Source organism: Notolabrus celidotus, chromosome 14 (genome assembly GCF_009762535.1).
Source record: "Notolabrus celidotus isolate fNotCel1 chromosome 14, fNotCel1.pri, whole genome shotgun sequence".
Taxonomy (NCBI): domain Eukaryota; kingdom Metazoa; phylum Chordata; class Actinopteri; order Labriformes; family Labridae; genus Notolabrus; species Notolabrus celidotus.
In genome coordinates this window covers 24,878,197-24,890,320 of record NC_048285.1, presented here as the reverse complement: position 1 = coordinate 24,890,320, position 12,124 = coordinate 24,878,197, and positions in this window count along the sequence as shown.

Sequence of the window (12,124 nt, the reverse complement as noted above, 5' to 3'; positions counted from 1 at the left end):
GTACCTTCAATTAACATGAGGTCTATTGTTTGAATAATCTGTATGAAAGTCTCCCAGTCCCCGGGGCAGTGGGCCTGATGATGTCTTGGCCAAACCCAGTTGCCAGGCAACCAGTGCAGCTCCAGGAAGTTGTTTCTGTCAGCCAAGAAATTGTCCAGCACATAACCACCTGTGAGAGAAAGATTGTGGTTTTGACACATTTAAGTTTTTTAAGATTTAAAAAAACATGATGGAAATAGTTGATTTGGGATCTTTTAAAGAGCCAGTAGGTTTTTTAATAATACAGAGGCAGACTTTTTCCTCCTGTGTTAATGTTCTTTATGCTAAGCTAACTACCCAGCTCATATAGTAGCTTTACATCAAATACTCCAACTGAGAGCTAACTAGCATAATTCCAAAATACTAGTTAGACTGTTCCTATGTGGTATCTTTGTTTTTATATGTTTAAGTGTATCTTTATAGGATGTGGATTTCTTGTTTACTTAGCTTTTATGCTATCGTTCAATGTCAGTACACCTTGCTTAGGGAAACACATTATCAGTGGTTATGTGACCTCTCTTTTGGGATGAAATATTATACCTTCAAGACTTTTTTTGGGGAAAAAAGGGGGATGGGGGTTCTACCTCTTTAATTCTAGATTTGTTGTAAACATTGGTGTTTGATATCTCCATTTAAAGAGCAAGAGCAGTAGGGGAAAACAGTTGAAAGTTCAGTACTTTATCCATCCTCCCATATAGCTGATACTATTAAGTTTTTATTACTGTCATCACATGAAAGCAAACAATATAAATGAAACATACATAATGAAAGATGTACTGTCGATTAATTAAAAAAAGGCAATTTTTGGGTGAAAGAACCCTTTCTGGAAAAAAGTTAAAAAAAACAGACAAAAAATATGGTTTAACCCCCCCCCCCTAAAAAACAAACAAACAAACATAAACAAAAAAGCTAAATAAAAGGAAGTAAAAAAAAAAAGAAAACCTAAAAGGCATAAAAGAATATATAATCTTTATCCTGGCACTCCAGTCCATCTACACACCTCTGCACACATTCCCTGACAGTATAAACAAACCCCAGGTAGACAAGTCCTGTGCCCTCTCTAGGTTTCATCACTAACATTGGTGGTGCTTAAAGTATTTTAAATCATGTTACTGAATACCTCTGCAAATAAACCTAAAACACCTTCATGACACGATAGATGTGAGAGAGTAGGTGAAAAAATGTTTTTATTTGATTTGAGTGAACTGAGCCTTTAACTAAGTTATAAATAAAGGAACAGCATACAGAGATGAAAAAAGGGGTCAAATATGTGTTGAGGTGAATTTGACCGTCACCTCTGTTCGGTGTCATTTAATGTCTCAAAATGTTTCGTGTTTGTGTGTTATATTTGAGCTCCATTTTCTCATCCTGACCTGACCGATAGTGCGAGCGTGCGAGGTCACGGCGCTCCCCCACTTGGTTAAACGTTTTAATGTTGTACTCGACATCATTGTGTCCACAGAGCAGAGTCCTCCCTCTGATGCTGCAGACAGTGATGGAGGGCTCTGCCTGCTGAGCTTGCAGAAAAAAAAATACAGGACAATGGTGTGATTGAGGACAAAGAGAGATAGAGAGAGCTGATGGCAGAATGGCTCCCTCTGGTTAATGGGAGTTTATGATTTACAGCAGATGTTGGCCAACTCCTTTCAATCTAGAAACAATACGTGTGACACGGGGCCCATTTCTAGAAGGGAATGAATCGATGATACGGAATTGTGTGGTTTTTATGAGAAGTTGTGCTGTGGGAGTATGACTGATGCAAGCCATCCGAGCTGATCCACAGAGCAGAGCGGCTGCCTTTGTGACGGCGGAGTCAAAATGAGGCTGTGTTTGATACAGACACAGTTTGTGGTTCCCATGTATTACCATTGCATCGATGTTACAGAGCTAGATGTGGGCACAAAAAGAGGTCAAACTTTGAACCCCATTGTGTTTTTGTTTTTGTGTGAAACTTGAAAGAGATATTTGAAAGAGTAAGAACTAAGCTTTGGGATTCTGAAAAATAAAAACTGCAATACTTAAAACCCCAGAAGGTCAGAGAGATTCTTTGGGACTTTTCAGCTAAATGAAGAGGAAATGTTCTGTAAGCTGCATAATAGAAGGATTTTCACATTGTACCTCAAGTAGTGACTGAAATGTTCTTTCACTTTTTGCAAAACAACCCAGTTATTAATCTATCCTTTTCTTATTTTCACTCATTATATGAAATATAAAGGAAAATCTATCTGTTTTTTTAAAAGTTGACCTGGTTCTAATCTTTTTTTGCTTGGGCTGTTGAAAAAGAGCTCGAACACATCCACTATCGAAACCATATTTCACTGAAGCCCTTTTGTAACATCCACTGCATTTATAAATTGTGTGGAAATCACTCTTACGAGCTGCATGTGAGCATGCAAATTCAAAACAAGTTAAAATGTACTTTGACCTGGGAAATCCAGGGTACGATTCAATTTGATGTTCATTTGAGCAGGTGTGTGAAAGCATCAGAGACAGCAGAAGCCGTAATATAAGTTACACCAGAATACAGGAAAAGGTTTAAACTGTGTTCCTATGTGAAGACTTCCTTTGTGTTCAGCAACGTGCAGTTCCTATGCAGATGTGTAGCTCCTACTATCTGTTATCACCACCCTGCAAGCTACTTAAGCTAGCCACACACTAGAAGATTTTAAGACAGATTTAGGTCCGGATTTGCCACCCCGGTCGATTGGGAATCGTGAATATCAAACATGTTTAATATTTATGATTCCAGGTTGGACTGCCTCCGACAGAATACCTGTAATAACCAATGAGAGGAGCAGACTGGGAAGCGTCAACAACTGGATGTTGCGTTCTTTTACAGCTCAAAAGCACGGCTGCAAACAAACGTACCCCAACCTCAATCGCCCTCCGTGTTGCTTTGTTTATCTTCTGAAGTCATATTTGATTATGCAAGCTTGTTTAAGATCTCATGTCTGTGCAATCCTCACTACAAACATTAAATGTGTGGTCCAACGGTCTTAAGGAATCATCTAGTGTTCCTTTAAAAGATTGAAATGTTGAAAATCAGTCAGAACTGTCCCTAAGTGTGTGGTATCCTAATTGTTTTGAAATCGGTTCAGATGTAAAAGTCGTATAGTGTGTAGCTAGCTTTAGTTGAGCACAGGGATGGTTGTGGTTCTGCCAATGACCAATTCAACAAGAGTCACACTACCCCCCCTTTCCCAGTCACCTATTGTCTGACATTGAGGAGTCTTTTTCATCAAGTTTTAATTACTTGATAGTATACCCCCCGTTTCTCTAAATGCATAATTGTGGCCAACTGAGAGATAAGTGTTCAAAAGTGGCACCAGCAAGACTGGTGCACTTTGTTATTTTTTGGTATGGTGCAAATGCCATCAGGATTGCTTTGGTCGATGGCAAAATCACAACCCTTTTGAGCAGGAGACCAGTAGTTTTAGATTTTTGTGAAACCAAAAGTCAGAGTTGACTTCTTTAAAAAAGGTAGTGTAATTTCACTTACCAATATGCAATTAGCTAACTATCTAGCAGGCTATCTTTTGATCCTCACAACAGCATTTTTTTTTACCAAACCTGACCAAGCTCTGAATCCTAACCTGACTTTAGATATTGTGCTTTTGGATCAGTGTGTTGAACATGTTTGTCTGATATGTAATTTAAGGTATGAGGTGTTGTTGTTCTTGGTATGGGCGCTAATCAAGAAACTGCATCTGAGGTTGGTATTAGAAGGTGGAAAAACTACATAGTACGTAGCCATAAAGGTAGAGAGACTTGTTCTAAAGTTGGCGTATCACTGATCTGACACTTGAAAGAGTAAATTTGTGATTTTAGACACGAATACCTCTGAAAGTTAATGTGCAGTCATAAAGTGAATATTGACTTCAAGTTCAAAAGCAGAAGAAGTGAGGCAACAAAAGAGTCCTGTGGTGTATGTGATGAATTCTGCTGCATATATTCAAAAGAAAATGAGTTTTCTAATGTTTATCAGCATGACTTGTATGATGAAAAGGGATTTATTCACATTGTTCAAATGAAATGCACCGTCTTGATTTTTTATTAAGAAGACAGAAACAAAACGAAGATGTGTGTGTCAGGAGCAGTGGGGAGAAGTAATCAGGGCTCATTTGAGTTAATGCATTATTAGAGAACTTGAGACTTCAACAGCAAGAATTTATAACAGTGGGGTGTACTGTGGAGAGCTGTATGGTAGCTTGAAGATGATGTGACATGCAGGGAGAGAGTCAAAGTTGGTGTCTCATTTTATATATTTTGATTTGAGCAAAATAGAGGAGGAAGACAAGGGGAGCAACTCTTGTCTGTGAGTGCAGAAGAATGAGAATTCATCCACACATGTCCTCCCTGATTGCTCAATTGTCGGGTCAGAAAACGAACCACAGTCAACCAGAGACCAGCAACACAGCATTGCATGTACACTTGACTGGTTTGACCACGCATGGCTTTTTCTCTGATTCCTCTTAAAGCCCTATCGAGGGAACCAGCAAGGTGTGCACTCGCATTTCATTTGTCACGAGCCACTTGGGTGTCTCCAGTATGACCTGTAAACAGGTTTCTCTGCATCCCAGCCAGCGGTCGCCTGTCTGCAACAGTGCCGAGCCAAGCGTCACCCGTGTCACGCTCCGATAGCTCAATTTAAATGGAAATTGGATGAACTGCTTGGAAGTGATCCAGCCATCCAGAACAATTAACCCATATTACTGGCAGGCCTTCGAGGAGTAATTTGACTTTGAATGAGAGCAGGTAGAAAGCCTGTGGTCTTTAATACAACCGGAAACAAAATAGCTTAGATTCAGAAAAAAAGGATGTTTGCTGCTTTTGGTAGCAGAGATTTAATGTCTAACAAAGGCTCTAAATCCTGTTTATATTTTCAACATGATGCTTATGGGAATACATTATTAAAGTAAAAGCACCTTAGAAAATAGGATTTAAATGAATGGTGGTGATTATTTTCACTCCAACAATTCTGTTGCAGGATAATGAAACTTGTGTTCAAGGGGTATATATTACTGCTACACCAGATAAATGGGAGCTTACATCTTTATCTACAGGAGTCTATAATAGGCTGCTTTCAACTGAAATTTACAACCGGTGTTCAGAGCAATCTGTGAGGAAAGGTAAAGCCAGGACACCCGTATCTTTGTAACTGCTGACGATTTCTTTAAAGACCAAAAACAACATAATTATCACTCCTTTTCTCCTATAGAAAACTGATATGAAACTTACATAGGACTGATGATGTTGTTTATTCATATATCTATCTATATCTATTCATTCTAGCCTTTTTATGAGATCAGCCTCATGCAATATTGTCCTAGTGGACAAATACATGCGTAGCCAGTTATGTACTTTGACTTTTTTACTTGTTTTTTTCTTTATTTTGTTTTTCTTCTGTTTTTTGAGCATCCCAAAGGGCCTGTGTCCTTTACTGGCATTTTTTGTGATTGCAGCCCCAACATCCTCAGTTTCAGAGCACCTCTTACTAGTGTAACTGTAGCAAGGTCACAAAAGTTGTCCCACAGCACTTCCACTTACCTGACTGTTCAGTCCGTTTAAAAATGCACTGTATATTTCTCGTATTTTCTTTTGTCTGGTGGAATTCTATAAATAGAACGTAAAAAAAAAATTGATCAAATCATAAAATATGGGAAAACAAGTGTGGATTCTTTTCTCCCTGGTTTGGCCCACCGCCTTTGTTGTTGACAAAGTTGATATAGGAAGTCACGCCCATTCTTGATCTTAATTGATCGGTGATGGGGAATGACATTGCCAAAAGTTTGATATCATTCATCTGAGAGCGCTAAAGCACAGTGTCAAAAAACTAACAAGGAGGGTATACTGACGCTGAAATGCTTGGTTTGTTTAGAAAACAAGTGCTGCCACAGAAAGACGACGGTAGTGGACATAGGCCCTTATTCCTTAAAAAGTCAGTCACTGATGTTTTTCACAGAAGTTACAATAACAGAAGTTAAAGGAAAATAAAGGGTTCTGTTTTCAGCTGCACATGAATGCACATTTATTTGGGTTGTCACCAAATAAACTACAGTGTTCAGAGCAGCCACATGCCCAATGTGTATCAAGGGACAGACTCTAAAGTCACAATGACAAACTTTGATGTCAAATTGACTCTTAAAATAAAATAAAACAAACACATTTACTAGAGGAGCTTTTCTTCTCACTGTTGTTAACATCCATTTAATCAGGTGTATTACGTGTACCGAGCTTACTATTCAAGGAAGCACCAAATACACAACTGGACATTCAGACAAGAAAATTAAATGACTTGCAGCTAACTCTGAACACATCAAAAACAGATTATTTGTTAAACATATATCTTTGTCGGTTTACTTTACTTATTATTGGAATGTTTGCCCCGATTATTTCAATATCACATAGACTATAAATGTGAGTATAAACATCTGCAATCAAACTTGGTACAGGAAAGGGCTGTATCATCCGTTAAAAGCTGACCTTTGGTCCGTTTGGCCAATTTGACTGGATCGACTGAGACACAAACACCATCATTATAGAAAACACAGCCTCTGAGATTCTGTGATTTGAGGTCAGAACATCAGATTTGAGGAAGATCACTAGAAACACAAATTTTTAAGCATATGGCTGTCGTTGTCTACAAAAATGAGTATTCAGTTTTGAGATTACCTCGCCCCCCCCCCCTGTGGTGTTGACAAAAGAGTGTTAGATGAAAGGCAAAAGAGGGGGAGGGAAGAATGGTAAAAGCAGTCCAAATCACAGCACTCTGTATGCAGGGGACTCAGGCGTGTTGGACTTTTGAGTCAGTCAGGTAATGGGTAAAATTGTGTCTGCTGCACAGCTTATAAATCGCAGTGCTGGCAGTATTTATCTATGTCTCAGACAATCCTGCTGGGAGATGGGAACGGTGAAATGAGAATCAACAGCCTGCTTCTCCTCCCCTCCACTCCCCGTCAGGTCATTTCAACCCCTCCTCTTGAAGGCAACATGTGAGAAGAAACTGATAAATATAAAGCAAGTTGAGAGCTGCCTGCCGCTGCCCTCTGCATTTTGTCACAATCGCTGAGGTCATTTTAATGTATTTTGTCCAAACCTGAAGGGAACTCCACGAAGCAGCCACACTGGATGAAATTTTTTTGCAAAGATATGCTGTGATGAAGTATTTATTCCTCTTTTAAAGCACTCCCTGTCCAATACTACAACATCAGAGGCCATCAAATCTAATCCTCTGTCGCAATTCCTCTCAAACTTTGCATATTTCATATCCCAGATGAGGGCTTTTTACACTCTGATGATGGCAGCTGTGCTCCGTGATAAAAGATGAGCTATTTCTAGTTGCCCCTCCTAGATGATTGCCCTTTGGCTTTGTCTCCAACAGTCACACCTTGTTACCACATCTCTGAAGGATAGAATAGAGGGGACAGACGTGGGTATGAGGAAAAGGATGGATAGAAAAAGAAGACAGGAACAACAGGGAGGTAACAATAGCCTGCAATTTCAGGCTTCATTGTAATTCCACTCTCATCTCGGTCCCAAGTGACAAGCGCCGAGCCGCCCAGGATTCTAATCATTCCTGTTGTCAGATCGGTACCCCAAGTGAGATTGAGTTGATTGCTTGAACAAATTTGCAAAGTAACGATGCAATTTGCTGGAGAATGCCTTGGGAGGGTTTGGGCCGTCGGATTGGGGAGGTCTGTGCAGACTCACAGGAGACCAGGCTGGGTAGCTGTTGTCTTCTTCGAGGGACTTCTCTGCTAGTAAATTAATCTCAGCGTTAACCATTACACCTGTAAGACAATTAGGTGTTTTGTCTTTGCCTGAGTTTCTTGTGACTTCAGCATCATGAAGGGGAAGAGAGTTAGAGGTATTTTTCTATAAAGAAAACTCTTAATTGCTTTATTACCAAGAGTAAAAAGACAGGCTGACTGGAGACATGAAGAAATGGAAAGCCTGGCTCTGACCCAAAGCAACAAAATATACTTTCTTTATCCTAAAAAATTGTAATTCCTACTTCTTAGCTAAGAGATTATGCCTTGTCTACAGCAGCTGGTGCTTTGGATCTGTAGCTATACTGTAGCTAATAGTTGCTCTTCAGAAAATGTAAATTATTTAGGGAAAGGTGGTTCCCCTTAGAAAGGACAACAAGAACTGTGTTTTGTTAACTTAGAATGTTTGTGGTCTCTCTTAAACAGTGAGTTTGTGCGCGTCGAGATTTTTTGATTGAAAACAGGGAGGTTGAAAAAGGACCAATTACCTTCTCTATTTAGGCAAGGCAAGGCAAGGCAGCTTTATTTGTATAGCGCATTTTATACACGAAGGCAACTCAATGTGCTTTACATTAAAACATTAAAAGCACTGGAGACATTCAGACAGGCATAAAATAACATAATTAAAATGACAAATATAATAAAACAGAAAAGAAAAGGAAAATTTGAAATATATTAAAAATTACATTAAATTTTTAATTCAAAGTGGGTTAAAATAAGCTAAGATAGGAAGGCAGTGGTAAATAAAAAAGTCTTAATCTTTGATTTAAAGAGGTGAGAGTTGGAGCAGACCTACAGCTTTCAGGGAGTGTGTTCCAGATATGTGGTGCATAATGACTAAACGCTGCTTCACCATGTTTCATTCTGACTCTTGGGACTGAAAGCAGACCAGTACCTGATGACCTCAGAGGTCGAGGTGGTTCATAAAGTAGTAGCAGATCAGCAATGCATTTTGGGCCTAAACCATTCAGTGCTTTATAAACCATCAGCAGGATTTTAAAGTATATTCTCTGACCGACAGGAAGCCAGTGTAGAGATCTAAGAACTGGAGTGATGTGGTCTACTTTTTTGGTCCTTGTTAGGACTCGAGCAGCAGCATTCTGTATGAGCTGCAGCCGTCTGATGGACTTTTTAGGGAGTCCTGTAAAGACCCCGTTACAGTAGTCTAGTCTGCTAAAGATAAATGCATGGATGAAGTTTTCTGCATCCTGCTGAGACATAAGTCCTTTAATCCTTGATATGTTCTTAAGGTGATAGTAGGCTGACTTTGTAATTGTCTTAATGTGGCTACTGAAATTAAGGTCTGAGTCTAAGATTACACCAATGTTTCTGGCTTGGTTTGAACATTTCATCTGTGCAGATCGGAGCTGAGCAGTAACCTTTAACCTTTCTTCCTTGGCTCCAAAAACAAGCATTTCAGTTTAAAGCTCACATCAATAAAGGCACCATGAGGACACATGAGATCAACACTCTCTTTAAACTCCAATGAAACAATCTACATTGGGTTCTACCTCCTGGACACAAACTAGAAGAAAGTTCCACTGGAAAAACAGGCAGATAACTTAATGCCCTGCCTCCCATACTACTTTTGGAGACTCAAGGTATAACTCAGTGTTATACTACTTGGACTGATGACTCAAGCTTGTACTCAGATTTGAGCATTAACTGCTTCAGGACTCAGACTTATTTATTGATAAAGGGTTCTGCTTTCGTTCAAATTAGCTTGAGCCTTGTTGGCAGTTTTCCCTTCTTTCCAGTCTTTTTTCTAACATTGTACTCTGCCTCTGGCTGCAGATTCCTCTCATTAAGTGTACTGATAAAAAAAAAAGTGGTTGATATCAGTCTTCTTGTGCAAAACTTCACTCTGCAAAACTTCCCAATATGTATAATATAATAATACTTACTTCTTGAAAGCCTAGACTGGGTTTATTGATTAATAGTCAGCTCTCTGGAAATGAAGAAACTCTGTTTTGTCTGTAACAACCTTTGTAACACTCTTGGAGTGTTTCAGCCTCACGTTTAATGAGACATGTCATTTCCCACTAACTCCAATCAGTGAACATTACAGCCTGACAAACCGGTCATCTCACAGTATGAATGTGAGTCGGTAGCTGTCTGTCACCTAAAGTTTAATGCTTCAGGACTCCAGTGACATGGTAATGCATTCAATAGAAAGACCATTAAGCACCAGTGTGACAGTTGCTATTCTTCACAGTAATTACTTTATTATAGAATTTGACATGTTTCAATTGCAATGACTGACTGGAGGTGGAGGAGAGGCGGCCAAGGTGCGTCACAGAGGTATATTTTTCTCAGGACAAAAGGACTTGTCAGTGATACGTATGGAGATCTCGGCCGCAGGCGCAGCTGCATTTCCATTCACACAGTTCTTACAAACAGGTCTATGACAAACCCTAAAAGGACTGATTCAAAGGTAACTGGTGGGAGGATCAAGGGGACATTTATCACCAAAAATAGTTTTCTCTCTCTTTCTCATGAAATCAGTGAAATATCTTAAGAAATGTTGGGACTGCAGAAGAAGTCTTCTTTTAATTAACGCCACCTGAAGAGGAGCTGGTGATCAGCAGCCTGTTGCACCAATTGGGTGTAAGTTCAAACGTAGCCTAGTTTGAACGCAATTTCTCATTTAGGATGGAGTTTACACTCTACTAACGTTTTGTGCGTTGCACCAGCTGAGATAGTTCCAACGTCAGCCCAAGTTACAACGTAATTCTTACACTTAGTTCCTAGTAGGTGTAAAGCCATCCGTAGAGTATATCGGCTGCCATGGCGCGTTGTTTTGAAAGCTGGGATGATTTGGAGGATGAGGAGATACAGGGTGTTCTCCCAGCTAGATTACTTCGGCAACGCAATATCCGCGAGAGATTCAATCCTTTGGAAAAATATGATGATCAAGATTTGCACTCCTGAGTATTAGCATATGCTGTACTTGATAATTTTACCACTCGATGTGGAAGAATCTAGATTAAGGATTTAGACTGTAGTTATCACCTTACTTTAGTTTGTTTCAGCTGTTGGTCAGCTCCGAGGAGATTAGGCACGAAAGATAACAATGCATCAAAATTGGTGCTTTCCTCTGATTGGCTGCTGGAAGTGACAACGTCATATCTGCGACCATATTGTGGTTAGTTCGGACGTTACGGTGAACTAGTTAAGATGAACCTTATGTCTCTGTGGGGAAACCGAGCAATGACACAACTTAAGTTACAAACTAACTGCTTTCAGTGTTTGGTTTAAGGTGGACTTTACACCCTAACTTAGGACTCAACTTGTGCACAGCTGGTGCAACAGGCTGCAGGACTCAAGATAGTTGCACCTTTGTTGTTTTGAATCCATTACGATGAAAGAGTCAGAGAGTCCAGATGTGTGCACAAGACTGATGTCTAACTCAGTTTTTCAATTGTTGGGGAAGAACGATTCTACCAATGCGTCTGGTTCTGCTTGAGATGTCTACCCGTGTAAAGTTTTCCTTAATAATGTTGCTTAATGCTAGCTCATGGTGGATTCATGTCAGGTATCTTTGAGTAACATAACAAAGAGTACACCCAGTGTTAATTAGAATCTGTTGTCAGACACTTATGTGCTTAACGCTATGGTTTAAGTACAATAGAAGCGACTGTACAGCAGAGTCCGTAAAGCCAGCCAGTGCCTCCTCTCAGATTGGTGTGTGCACTGAACTCCTACTTAACCACCGCTGAGCTGCTAGAATCGCTCGAGGACCACTGGAGAAGCGATTATTCTGACACCAGTGGGCTGCCGGCTGCTCCCACAGGCAAAGCAATCACTGTGTTATTTGGGCGAGAATGAATTACTGCACATTTTGAGATTAGAAAGCTTAATCCCCAAATAAATGCCGGGGGCGTCAATGTGGACTGAATCGACATTTGTATCTCACATCTTAATTTCATGTTGTTTATTCTCCGTCACCTGTCATTCTGTGTTTTTTATGAAAGGCTGTGTTCACAGGGATTGTTTTCTTTTAACACAGTTGCAGCACAGAAATGATTTTCCTCTCCCTTGGTTTGTCTTTGTATCTGATGCAGCCTCGTGCCTCCACACATCTCCTGTGGCTGTGCTAGATTTGTTGTGGCCTTGACCAAAGCTCTGCGCACGATGGTGTCGTCCCTGATTACCAAGAAGCACAGATCTTTGCAGAACCCAGAAGAGGACAAAACAAACACACAGAAAGCAGCAGAAACGGTGATGATAAGCACTGCTGCAAAAAAAGCACTGCAGAGGATATGAGAATCTTTGTTCGAAGAGGTGTATTCTTGCAATATGAATCAGTTTGGAAA